Source organism: Macrotis lagotis, unplaced genomic scaffold (assembly GCF_037893015.1).
Source record: "Macrotis lagotis isolate mMagLag1 unplaced genomic scaffold, bilby.v1.9.chrom.fasta BILBYCTG032, whole genome shotgun sequence".
Classification (NCBI taxonomy): domain Eukaryota; kingdom Metazoa; phylum Chordata; class Mammalia; order Peramelemorphia; family Peramelidae; genus Macrotis; species Macrotis lagotis.
Genome location: NW_027421939.1, coordinates 523,834 through 536,047, shown reverse-complemented (window position 1 = coordinate 536,047; position 12,214 = coordinate 523,834). Strand labels below are relative to the sequence as shown.

General features: G+C 34.4%; 1 pseudogene; it reads left to right on the top strand.

Annotated features, from left to right (window-relative positions):
* The first annotated feature begins 8,430 nt into the window (after positions 1 to 8,430).
* Positions 8,431 to 9,876, top strand: LOC141504025 (aspartate--tRNA ligase, cytoplasmic pseudogene; annotated as a pseudogene).
* The last annotated feature ends 2,338 nt before the right edge of the window (positions 9,877 to 12,214 follow it).

The window sequence follows — 12,214 nt, the reverse complement described above, 5'->3', positions numbered from 1 at the left end:
GCCTAGCTCTAGCAGATCTGCAGCAACAGGCATCAAAATTGCCTGGTACTTAGAAAAGGTTGAAAAGAAACTACAGTAAATAACTACAGCAATCTCCTGTTTGAGAAACCTAAACATATTTGTTTCTGGCATAAGAACTCACCATTTAACATAAATTGTTAGGAAATCTGGAAAACAGTGAGGCAAACATGAGGCATTGAACCACATTCTCACACTTCATACCAAAATAAGGACCAATTGGGTACAGGATTTAAAAATAAATGGTGATATCATAATAAATTAATAGAACAAGAAATATTCTAGCAAATCTATGGAAAGGAGATAAATTTTTGACCAAACGAGAATTAGAGTACATTAGAAACTGAAAAAAAAAAAGAATGATTTTTTCTATAATTAATTCAAAATGTTTTGCACTAATAAAATCAATGCTGCTAAAATTAGAGGAAAAGCAAAAAGCTGGAAACAACCTTCAAAACTAGGAGTTCTGACTAAAATTTCATTTCTAAAATACATAGAGAATTGAATTAAATTTTAAAGTTACAAGTGATTCCCTAAGTGATGAGTCATCAAAGGATATGAATAGACAGTTTTCAAATGAAGAAATTAAAGCTATAATCCTATGAAAAACTCACCAAATCATTATTGATTTGAGAAATGCATATTAAAATAGCCATGAATTCATGACTTCACACCTATGGGATTGGACAAGATGAGAAAAAGGGGAAAAGAGCAATTTTGGAGAGGTCGTGAAGGGATTGGGACATTGACGCATTCTCCATGCTGGAGAGCAATATGGAAATATAATACAAAGAGCAATAAAATGTTAATTCCTTTTGATACTTTTATAGCAGTTCCTCTTCTAGGTCTATATCCTGGATAAATTATAAAAAAAACAAGCAAAAAAATGAGAAAAGTCCCATATGTTCCAAATTGCAAACTGAAGGGAACCCATCAATTGAGGAATGGCTAAACAAATTATGGCACATGAAAACTATGGAGTATTATTGTTCTATATGAAAACGTAAGTAGAGAAGCATGAAATGAGTTACAGGATCTGACGCTGAGCAAAGGGAACAATAGCAAGAGAACAGTGTACACATTAACACTTATTGTGAGATGATCAACCTTGATGGAAGAAGCTCCTCTCAGGGGTTCAGAGAGCTAGGACAACCACATTAGGTGGGCCATGGACAATACTATCCCCATCCAGAGGAAGAAAAACAGAACAAAACAAATTTTATAGAAAGCAACTCATCAGAATCCAAAAAACACTTAATAAAAATTATCTCTTTTGTATCTCTTTTCCATTAATCCTAATTGCTCATACTGACAATGAGTGATCTCTAAACATGATTTTCAAAAATACATATGTACAATGCTAAAGGTAGGAAGGGAGGGTGGAAGGAAGGAAGGGATTTTGTAACTTAATATTATACAATTGCATATAAGATGAAAAAAATAGAGATGTTATTTTAAAAAATTCCTTATTTACCTGTTTCAAATAACTTTTTACTGGTGTCAGTTCTAGGTCCAAAGAGCTAGGAGAGCTTTCCAGTTGCTCTCTTAGCACCATTTCTTTATTATATGGCTTTTCTTTTCTTCCTGATTGTTTCTTTAGGTTTTTAAATAGTATTTCTGCATTCAATCTCTTTTCTTCCTCTTGTTTCAGTGCAAACCTAGATTAAATTATTTGTTTAAAAATCACTGTTCAGTAGCGATAAGGACTATAATACCAGTCATATGACCTCTAAAGCAGGGTTGAGGGACTCTCTAGTCTCCATATTGCTGAGGCAATCACATGAGGGACTCCACAAATTCATTAAATCTGAAAGTTTTTAAGCCAAATTAATCAAAATTTGACCAAAATAGCCCATGAATTATACAAACATCCAACTGGCCCTTGGAAGAAGAAAGGTCTGAGTCAAATTTATAAGAATACAAGTCATTTCTCAATTGAAAAATAGTCAAAAGACATAAATAAGCATTTTGCAGATGAAGGAATTTAAGTTATCTATAGTCATATGAAAATGCTCTAAGTAATTGTTAGAGAAATGCAAATTTAAGCAAATCTGAGGTATTACCTCTTAACTATGAGATTGGCTAAAATGACCAAAAAGGAAAATTTTCAGTAGTGGAAACAATGTGGAAAAACTGGCACGCTGGTGCATGATTGGTGGAGTTGTGAGCAGCTCTAATCATTCTGCAGAGTAATTTGGAGCTATGAGAATAAAAGTGTTCACACTATTTGATCCAGCAATATTGACAGTAGGTTTGTATCCCAGAGAGAGATCATAAAAAGACTCACATGTATAAAGAATATTTGTAACACTTCTTTTTGTAGTGACAAAAACTTAGAAACTGAAGGAATTCCCAATAATTAGTGATTGGAGGAGCAAATTATCGTATATGAAAGTGACTGAGTACTCCTAAGCAAATCTGAGGTATCACCTCTTAACTATGAGATTGGCTAAAATGACCAAAAAGGAAAATTTTCAGTAGTGGAAACAATGTGGAAAAACTGGCACACTGGTGCACGATTGGTGGAGTTGTGAGCAGCTCCAATCATTCTGCAGAGTAATTTGGAGCTATGAGGAAAAAAGTGTTCACACTATTTGATCCAGCAATATTGACAGTAGGTTTGTATCCCAGAGAGAGATCATAAAAAGACTCACATGTATAAAAAATATTTGTAACACTTCTTTTTGTAGTGACAAAAACTTAGAAATTGAAGGAACTCCCAATAATTAGTGATTGGAGGAGCAAATTATCGTATATGAAAGTGACTGAGTACTTGTATTGTGTAAGAAATCATAAGAGTGTAGACCAGAAAAGCCATTAGAGTCTAGCATGTGTTGATGTCAAGTGTAGTGAGCAGAGCCAGGCAAATACTGTACACACTGACAGAACCATTGTATGATGATGCGCTTAGCTCCTCTCAACATTATATTGATCGAAGACAATTATAATAGATTTTCTTGGAAGATGCCATGCACATCCAGAGGAAAAAAATATGGAATCGCAAGCAACAACAGGAAACAATTGAAAGACAAAGGAAACACAATCAGACTCATACAGGACCTATCAGCCTTAACACTGAAGGACTGAGGGACCTGGAATACCATATTTTGGAGAACAAAGGACCTGGGATTCAAACCAAGAATTTACTACCCTACAAAATTCAGCATATACTGTTGGGAGAAAAGATGGATGTTCAACAAAATAGAGGGTTTCTAAAATTTCCTGAGAAGGAAGACCAGAACTTAACAGAGAATTCAATCCCTGAATACATGAGTCAAGAGATGCATAAAAAAGGGAAATGGAAAGGGGAAGGAAAAAACATAAAAAAAACAAAACATGTTAGTCAAGACTATTAGACTGCATAGAGATGTAAAAGGTATAAATAACACTTATAACTCTTGAAGATTGTTTTTCTTTTAGCATAAATAAAGAGTTGAATATAATTGCAGATGTTGGATTTAGAGGATAGGGGTATGGTTGGGTCTTGTCTTTCCACTGAAGAAGATCAAGATGACATCACTATATTTGAGACAAAAAGCCCTGATGAAAAGTAGGGTTGCCTATTCTAAATTTAAGTGTTTCAGTTTTCTTTTACCTATGTTAATTCTGCTGGGCTCAAGAAACTTAAAACTTTTCCCAATGAAGCCATCCTAAGGTAGGTGATTCTGAGTCACTGCCTCCCATACCTTACGTTCAATATTAAAGCAAAGTAATGGGGTAAAATGACACAGGTAATTATTAAGTGTCTGAGGGCACTTTTGAACTCAGGTCCCCCTGGTTCCAGGGCTGGTGCTCTATTCACTCCACCACCTAGGCTCCCCAAATAAAAAGTTCTTAAGAGACTTTCAGAGTGTACCAGTACATAGAGCACTTTAAGATTCTATGGTTTATTAAATCAGGGATAAGAGTTGATCTATATTTACTTGACAAGGGGTTAAGTATCATGGGTGGGGAGTTGTCAAAGAGGGGAAGGAAGTGTGGGAGAAAGGGGACTGGAAACAAATGGTTCGTGAAATGATTTGACTTTGAATGATATTTTGACTCCTGTTGATTGTGTGTCCTTAGAGGGTACTTGAAAAGGGGGTAAAATTTTAAAAAATGATCGTAATTTGTTGTAATTCAAGACTCTTGAGAAATGTACTTCTAATGAGACAGAAGAGGGTTGGGAAATTGTGGTTGTACTTTGACAGCAATTTGAGCTTATCAAGAAATCAAATAATGCAGCTGTGTCTGATGATACTTGATTAATAGTACTTGGTTGATAAATCATACCAGATGAAGAGGCAGAAAGATACATATTTTTAGAGGGAAACAAGGGAGGGTGTGGACACTGAATAAATTAAATTTAGTAGATTTGACCCAGAGAGAAAATAAGATACACTCCAACTTGGATTTAATATCCTACTCTAAAGGGAAGGGATGCGGGGATTGGGAAGAGGGAAGGGAAAGATGAGGGAAGAAGGGACTGATAAATGGGAAGAAGTTATTAGTGAAAAAAACTGAAAATTATATTTTAAAAGACAAGTTAAAGGGAAAAGGCATTAAAACTTTGGTGAGGAGGAATGAGAGGAAAGGAAAGAGAAAAATATAAATGGGGAAGCGTAGCTTGTAGGGAAAGACAGAATTAGTTATCTTAAACGTAAATGTGAATGGGGTGAACAGTCTGATCAAACAAAAGTAGATAACAGAGTGGATTAAAAACCAGAATGTCACCAGAGACACATTTGAAACAGAGAGATATACTCAGAGCAAAGGTAAAAAGATGGAGCAAAGTATATTATGCTTCAACTGAAGTTAAAAAAAAAATCAGATAATGCAAAAGCAAAAATTGTTCTCATTAAAAGAGATAAGTAAGGAAACTACATCTTCTTTAAAGGTACCATAGGTAATAAGTTATATTCTTATTAAACATGTATAAACCTGCTAAAATAGCATCCAAATTCCTACTGGAAAAATTGAGTTAATTACAAGACATAGACAGGAAAAACTTTAATAATGGGGAACCTCAATGTCCCTCTCTCAGAATGATCTAAACCTAATCACAAAATAACCAAGAAGAAAGTTAAGAAAGGAAATCAAATCTTAGAAAACTTAAGATATGATAGAGCTCTGGCAAAAACTTAATGGGGACAGAAAAGTATATACCATCTTCTCTGCAGTACACGGCATCTATATCAAAACTGACCATGTATTAGGGCATTAAAAACTCAAAATCAAATATGTAGAAAGGCATAAATAATAAATGACAAGAGAACAATAAACACATCAACATCAATATTGTGAGATGATCAAACTTGATGGAAGCAGCTCCTCTCAATAGAGCAGAGAGCTAGGACAAGAGATTTAGACTAGCTACAGAAAATGTTATCCCCATGCAGAGAAAAAAAATAAAACAAAAAAAAAAACAACCTTTCAGGAATCTGAAGAATTCTTTAGAAAAATTATCTCTTCCCCTTAACCCTAAATCTTCATACTGATTATGAATAATCTGTAAACTTGTTTATTAAATATATATATACATATATATATATATATATATATATATATATATATATATATACACAATATTAACCTCACAGGAAAAGAAGGAAACTTTGTACATAAATTTTGTACTTAAATTCATACATATACATATGGATGAATGTTAAAAAATGGATGAACTTAAAAAAAAAATAAAGACAAATTTCCAAAAATTAAAAGAATAAGAATCAGACAAATTGTTTCCTCTACTATAATTATAAAGAAGAAAATTCTTTAGGTTTATAAATTGGCAGAGAAATTATTCTTAAATTACCCCCATAGGAAAATCAAAAGGAACCTGTTTTGTATATAGCATCTCTCTCAATACGTCATTCAGTGTTAATAAAGAAGCATTTATTAAATAGCTCTGGTCGTCCACATACTGGACTATGCTGTGAGGATACATACCAAGGTAAATACACCAGTCCCTACCCTTAAGGTGCTTACTTTCTAACTGGGGAATTAACATGTAGATAAACAGTACATACAAGTTATATACAAAATAGCTGGAAGGTTAGAAAGCAAGGCACTTGTAGGTAGAGGGACTGAGAAATTACAAACAGGCAGATATCAGACAAACCTGGAAAAATTTACATGAATTGAAGCTAAGTTAAGCTAAAAGAAACAGAAAAATGTTGTGCACAGCAACAGGTATACTAGTCAACTATCAATAACTTAACTCTTTTCTGCAATATGGAAATCCAAAATATTTACAAAAGACTCACAATGGAAAATGCTATTCAAGTCCAAAGAAAGTACTAACTGATGGGAGTTGAAAGCAGATCACAGCTAACTTTTCACTTTATTTTTTTTATGCATATTTCCTTATTGTTTATTTCTTCTCTCAAAACTTGACTAATATGGAAATATGGATTATAGGATTGCACGCATAAAGCCTACATCAATTTGGTAGTCATTTTAGAGAGAAGGAAGGAGAAGAAGGAATGAGGGACATCAAAATTTTTAAAGGATGAATTTCCAAAATTGTCTTTCTATATCTTAATCATAAAAAGAAAGAATAAAAGTCAGTCAGTACAGCTGGATTCTAGAGTGGGAGGATAGGAGAAAAGTATGAGAAAATTTGAAAGCAAGAAGGTGACAGGATATAAAAGTTTTTAATGAAAAGCTTTTATTTGATCTTACACGTGATGGGGAGCCACTACAGTTTATTGAGCAGGTGAACTGACAGGATAAGATAAGTCTGTAAAAAATCACTTTGATAGCTGAGTGAAGAATGGATTGGTATTTGGAAGATCTTAAACAAGAGAAAGAAATTTGAAGACCTGTACCAGCTGATGGTCTAAATGACAGTGGAGCTTTGAGACACAAATGGACATAGCTGAGAGAATTTGTCATCAGATTGAATATGAGGAGTAAAATAGAGGAGTTAAAGATGTCATCAAGGTTGTAGTTATGTGAGAATGTGAGGGAGGTAGTGTCCTTGATATTAACAGGGATATTGAATAGAAGAGAGAGCTTGCTAATAAATGCTTTTTTGAGTGAAAAACAACTATTGTTCAAAAAGTAATGTCATGTAGTAATAATCGGCATTCATTGAAAATTATTCCAAACAGGAAGATAGATCATTCTCTAGTGGAAAAAAAAAAGGATTATATAGGGTTCATTATACTATTATTTTAAAGATGTGTCACTTTTGCCTACCTAACCCTCACATCTTCTTTCACAATGTTTCAGTGCTAAAGAAATGTTTTCAAATGTTTGTCGAAACTTGTGAATTCCATACCTGATGCTACACAGTTCTCTGTCCTGTTCACGTTTTTGATTCTCTAGCTGGAATAGCTTGGATTTCATTGTGTTAGTTTCTGATAATCTTTCCTGTAATCTGATAACCATCTTTTCTAAACTCTTAACTTTTTTCTGTGAGTAGTATACAATGTACATTATTAAGGTTTACTGATCGTTCATATTTAAGAATTATGTCCTTAATTTGCAAATGCTTAAGGGAATCTGTACAGAGAAAATCACAAGGATATAAAAACATTAACATTTTAAAATCTGCAGAACAGTACCAATAGTCTTTGAATTCAAAAAACTCAGGTGCTGATAAAATATAAATCCAAAGGATATAGAACAATATATTATTTTGACAGTAGATAGTTTTTCTAAATTTATTTTATTTTTAAACCCCTCCCCAGGTAAATGGAAATGTAAATTTCAACATTTATTTCTAAAATCTCAAGTTCCAAATTCTCTTCCTTCCTCCCATTCTTTTCCCCCATTCAGAAAGTAAATTACTTGGTGTTGGTTAGAAATGTATAGCTATATGACAATAGTCATATGTAAAAATAAACATATACCCCTCCACAAGCAGACAGAACCACAAGAAAAATAAAATGAGAAAAATATTTAGTATGCTTCAGTCTGTTTTCAGACACCATCAGATAGATAGCATTCTTTATCTTAAGTTTAACAGAGAATTTTTTTTCAACAATTTTTCCCTACATTTGCTATTGCTATCTATATTTCGCTAAATCCTATTCCCCAACCCTGTTCATTCTATTCTTTCTTTCCTTTCACCCCTTCCTTCCTCAACAATGTGTTGTATGTGACTACCCTCTCATGTTCTTCTCTCTTGTCTATAACCTACACAGAAGTTATCCACTCTGAGTCACTTCTGATGAGAGTAAGGCTCACACACACCCCATTGCAAAAGATATTATTGCCTCTTTTATGTGAAATAACTTAGCCCATTCTACCTTTCTTTGCCCTTTCTACCCATTTACTTCATTTTTAAAAATATCTTATACCTTTGAATTCAACTCCCTCCTATGCCATGTGTTTGAGGTTCCGGAGGAGGGAGAAGGCCTCGGCCCTCTAGTTGCGGAATCCTAGGAGGAAGCGTGGCCCCCTCGCCAGGGTCCGGTCCTCGCGATGGCCAGCGCCAGCAGCCAGAGTCAGGAGAAGCCGCGGGAGGTCATGGAGGCGGCGGGATATCTTCAATGATACAGTTACAAGAGAAACCAGATAGAATTTTAGTTCGGGTTAAAGACCTGACAGTACAAAAAGCTGATGAAGTAGTTTGGGTTCGTGCCAGAATTCACATAAGCAGAGCTAAAGGGAAGGAATGTTTCTTAGTACTTACGTCAGCAGCAGTTTAATGCCCAGGCTCTTGTGGCTGTGGAAGACCATGCAAGCAAGCAAATGGTAAAATTTGCTGCCAATATCAAGAAAGAGAGCATCGTGGATGTTGAAGGTGTTGTGAGGAAAGTGAATCAGAAAATTGGAAGCTGTACACAACAAGATGCTGAGCTTCATGTTCAAAAGATCTATGTGATTAGTTTGGCTGAACCCCGACTACCCTTACAACTGGATGATGCAGTTCGACCTGAAGTGGAGGGAGAAGAGGATGGAAGAGCTACTGTTAATCAGGATACAAGACTAGATAATAGAGTCATCGATCTTAGGATATCAACTAGTCAGGCAATCTTCCGTCTTCAATCTGGTATCTGCCACCTCTTTCGTTAAACTCTAATTCACAAAGGATTTGTAGAAATTCAAACCCCCAAGATCATTTCAGCTGCCAGTGAAGGAGGAGCCAATATATTTACTGTATCATATTTTAAGAGCAATGCATACCTGGCTCAGTCCCCACAGCTACATAAACAGATGTGTATTTGTGCTGATTTTGAAAAGGTTTTCTGTATTGGACCAGTATTCCGAGCTGAAGACTCAAATACACATAGGCATCTATCAGAATTTGTTGGTCTGGACAGTGAAATGGCTTTTAATTGCCATTACCATGAAATAGTAGATGAAATTGTGGACACATGGTACTAATATTTAAAGGACTTCAGGCAAGGTTGCAAACTGAAATTCAGACAGTAAGCAAGCAGTACCTTTGTGAACCTTTCAAATTTTTGGAGCCAACTTTGAGACTAGAATATCGTGAAGCATTGGCTTTGCTCAGGGAAGCTGGAGTAGAAATGGGAGATGAAGATTTGAGTACACCAAATGAGAAACTCTTGGGTCGTCTGGTAAAAGAAAAGTATGATACTGATTTTTATATTCTTGACAAATATCCTTTGGCTGTGAGACCTTTCTATACTATGCCTGACCCAAGAAATCCTAAACAGTCTACTTTTATGACATGTTCATGAGAGGGGAAGAGATTCTTTCTGGAGCTCAGAGAATTCATGATCCTCAACTACTAACAAGGAGGGCTTTACATCATGGAATCGACCTGGAGAAAATAAAGGCTTATATCGATTCCTTCCGTTTTGGAGCTCCTCCTCATGCTGTGGCATTGGTTTGGAGAGAGTTACCATGCTGTACCTGGGATTACACAATGTTCGTCAGACATCCATGTTCCCCCATTAATCCAAAAGATTAACACTTTAGGGAAAATTGGTTTTTTATTCTGTCCAGTAACCTGCTGTTGAATAGATTTCGTTTTGAGTGTTCAAAATATGCAATAGAATAAATATCTTCTAGAGTGCCACAAATTTTTTTGATTCATTAACTGTAGTTTAGAAATGATTTTAACTGTCTTGGGACATTCTCTGATAGGAAGTACTTAAATATTTTGTATGAAAACGTCATATGTATGTTCATTCATATTACATTCTCTCAAATTTTAACAAATTTCTAGGAATTTAACATTTTAAAACTTTAAGGTTGTGCAATAAAAACTTTTTTCTTATCTTACAAAGGTCATAAAATTATATGTCTTAAAAATTCAGTATGTCATCCAATTTTTAACAATTGTGATGCTGTTCAAAAACAGCCTGGAAAAATATTATGGAACATTAGCATCTTTCTAACTAGAGTATCGTGGAAAAAGTAGGAAATAGTAACATTTTAATTTTTTAAAGTTATGCTCAGATATCATGTAATGCAGGTGAAGATGCTGGTAAAAAAGCAAAATTTTAATGAAATATTGTACTGAATTATTAAAATTCTAAAACTGAGTTGCAATAAAATTCTAAAATTGGAAAAAAAGTAGTTGAGGTTCATTTGAGTTAACAGTATCATTGTCCAATGCAGAAATACAAGCAGTTCCACATCATTAAGTCCCACATGATTTGCTCTTCCTGTCTCTATAGTACACCTGAGTCTTATACTTGAAGTTCAACCTTTAGAAAGGATTCAAAGTCCCCTATTTCACTGAATATCCATCTTTTACCCTGAAAAAAAGGACGTTCAGTTTTGCTGGGTAGTTGATTTGTCGTTATAATCCAAATCGTTTTGCTACTTTTTTGCCTTCCACAATATCATATTCGAAGCACTATAAGACCTTAATATAGACATTGCTAATGTTGTGCTGCCCTGACTTAGCCACCCCCATCTAAGATACCTTGTTGAGAAGTTATTTCATTGTTTTGTAGGTTTTATCTGTTTAGAGGCTTCTTTCAAAGTTGTTTTGGAAAAAGCTCCAGGAGCTTTCTAGCTTCATGCCACCATCATGGCTGTCTACCAGATATTTTTTCCTTCACATTACTTAATTAAAAAAAAAAAAAAAACTGGGGCAGTTAGGTGGCGAAGTAGATAGCTCACCAGCCCTGGACTCAGGAGTACCTGAGTTCAAATCCAACTTCAAACAGTTAATGATTACCTAGCTATGTGGCTTTGGGTAAGCCACTTAGTCCCATTGCCTTCCCCAAAAAACCCTAAAAAACCCACAACTATTTGAAACCCTAGTATTCTTCATAATACTAGAAAATTTATATGTCAAACTAAACATTCTAATGTATATTCTGGTAGAGATAAATAAGATTGATACAATGGAATACACATTTAATGCCCATATGTGGAAGGATGCTGAATTATTTTATAATTATAAAAATATGCTTTACCCCAAATAATTATATTTAAATTCTACTTCTTCTTTACAGACTTACCAAGTAAAACTGTATGAAACATTCATACAATAACCTCCATCTTCATTTATCACTGTCTAGACTTCTGGCAACTTTAACTAAAATATACTTGAGCTACCGGAGGAAAGTTTTAAAAAACCCTCTGAGTATTAAGGAAAATAACTTCTACAAAATTCCACCTTTATAAAGCAAAGGGATACATAGCCAAATTTTGGCATAATCCAAGAAACATATATAGAAATATATATCTTTTAAAGATTCAGCAGATTTTGTAATCTGATTTCTCCCAGGCACTCTTAAATTTTCATATATTTCATTTTGTAGCAAAATTGAAGCAATTAAGCATATGGGAGGCAAGAATGGGATTGCTGGAGTAACAAACACTAAATGAAGTGGGCAGTGAAGGTGATAAAGAGGGAAATCATATGTTCAAAGATTCAAAGCAAAAGAAGGAGGGTTTGTTGAGAGTCACATGGTTAATAAGGGTCTAAGGCAGAATTTGAACCTAGTATTCACAGTATGTCTAGTAACTAACATCACAATCTGACAGAAGAATTGCAAAAAGTAGGCAGAATTTCAGATTTTGACATTTTCGTTTGACATTTTAGTAAAATATTTTATTATTTAGGTTTTTCTTTTTTGAAAGGCATCACTTTCTAATATCTTTATTAATCTCCCCCTGAACTGCTTTTCAAAGGTTCTCTATTAATAACCAAGTAAAATTCTTCTACCCCATCTTACCATTTTATAATGCTGCTAGGTAAGGCATTTTATACATAAAATAGTTCCAAGTTGGCATAATTCATCTGTATAAACAAAACCAGGACCACTACAATACC